At 42.4% G+C, this 2,025-nt stretch overlaps 1 pseudogene; it reads right to left on the bottom strand.

The window, feature by feature from the left end:
• Window positions 1–1,481: 1,481 nt before the first annotated feature.
• LOC114614903 lies at window positions 1,482–1,742 on the bottom strand (annotated as a pseudogene).
• Between the last annotated feature and the right edge of the window lie 283 nt (window positions 1,743–2,025).

The raw sequence follows: 2,025 nt of genomic DNA, 5'->3' as shown, positions 1-2,025 counted from the left end.
ACACACCTGTATGCTCAAAACTACACCTGATTATTGTTTCAGTTTCTTTAGGTTGGATCCGAACACAGTTTAGCTGGGTTCTCTGTGAGGAACCAAGAGTATCAACGTATCTACAGGACCAAGGGGCTTATCAGATGGTTGAATGAGGAAGAGTCCACGTTTAAGCTCAGGCAGTTGTTGTCAGAATTCAATTCCTTACATGAGAATAGCCAAGAATCGATACTAACTGCATGTGGTGAGTTGGAGGCCACCTTCAGCGCCTTTTCTGGTAGCCCTTACTGCTGTAGTACTTAAAGCATACAGCTTTTTTCTTCAAAGCCATCTGGGGTGTCTCCTAGAAAAATGAACATTGTAATCTTTATTACTATCGTAATTATTGTTGCTATTATTAGTGTGTGGTGTCTATGAGGGTACAGGAGTACTACTATGCACACGTGGAAAACAAGGACAATTTTTCGGAGTCAGGTCTCTCCTCACACCATTATGTTGGTTCCAAAGACTGGACTCAGGGCCCCAGACTTGCACAGCAATGTGATTTACCCTGCTGAGCCACCTCAGCAGCCCCTGTTTATTCTTAAAATTCTTTAATCATTCTCATTTGACACATTTCCATTGTGTTCCAAGTAAGTTATGTCCACTTTCAAGGGGAGAGAATCATATAAGGTTATGAACGTAGGAAATCTGAATCATGGGGCCACTTTAAGTTTCATTCACCATACACACTCAACTTTTGTGGATTAAGTGTTATCATTCCTTAGAATAATTTGTTGTCTGGGACTCTTTTTTTCCCTCTCTGTGTACATGTGATGTGTGTGCGCGCGCTTGTAGGCATGCCATATCCTAGCTTATGTACAGAGGTCAAAGGTCAACTTCAGGTGTCAAGATTTACCATACACCTTGAGGGAAACAAAAGCTCACCATGGGTGTATGTTGCAGGCTGGCTGGTCCATGAACTTCTGGGAATTCTCCTGTCTCCACCTCTCATCTTTCCATGGAAACACTGGGATTACAGACACATACTATCATGACAGATTTTACAAGGACCCTGGGATTTTCAACCTTAAGACTTCACACTTGTGAAGCAAGTGCTTTAGCCCATTAGGCAATCTCCTCAGCCTGATGGGACCTTTAAAAAAATTTAAAAAATTTTCATATATGTATATAATAAATCTTGGTCATATCTGCTTCTCACTCCCATCTTCAACTCTCCCAGGATTTCCCATCACATATTCCTCCCAACATCATGTCCTCCTTTTATATTTCTTTATTTGACCCACTACCTCCAATTAGTACTACGCTAAGGTGCATAGGCATCAGGCCTAAGGAGCCCACCAGGGGCTCATCCCTTTGTAGACTTTGTGCTTGTTATTGCCAAATTTTCTTCTTTTGCCAGAGTTTAGAAATAAATGGCTCATTTATCACTTTTAGGATTTATAGCATATTCAATGTAAGACACAAACTAGCTGCTTGTAAGTGGAATATCAGCTGTGCTTTCCCTTGGCCCAGACGGCTTTATTGAGCCTGGTGTCAATGCGCACATCTGGAGTCCCCATTTCCTTCATGGCAAACTTTCGAATTTCTTTGAGTGCCCGAGGAGCACGCTTCTTGAAGCCCACTCCATGGATGCGCTTGTGAATGTTGATGGTGTATTCTCGGGTCACCACCTCGTTGATGGCAGAACGGCCCTTCTTCTTCTCGCCACCCTTCTTTGCGGAAGCCATTCTGCCGGGCCCAAGTTGGAAAGCACATCACTCCCTTTTAACTCCTTATAGGTTTGCTACGCACACATATGCACACCCACATACAAATGCACACCCACACATACACACACTTTACTTTGTTCATGATCTCAGGTGATTTCTTTGAGAAACTATACTACCAAATAATAAACTAAGCCTTAACTATTAATCCATTTACACATGGATAGAGAGCACATATAAGCATCTGGCCGAAGAAAAGGCATGAGTATGTTGAAGTCTTAGTGTGAGCTTATTAATCTGAGGACTCCAAACTTGAACCCAGGTC

Source organism: Grammomys surdaster, unplaced genomic scaffold, assembly GCF_004785775.1.
Source record: "Grammomys surdaster isolate TR1022 unplaced genomic scaffold, NIH_TR_1.0 130, whole genome shotgun sequence".
NCBI lineage: Eukaryota > Metazoa > Chordata > Mammalia > Rodentia > Muridae > Grammomys > Grammomys surdaster.
The sequence above is the reverse complement of the archived record's forward strand: the minus strand, read 5'-3'. Positions and strand labels throughout refer to the sequence as shown.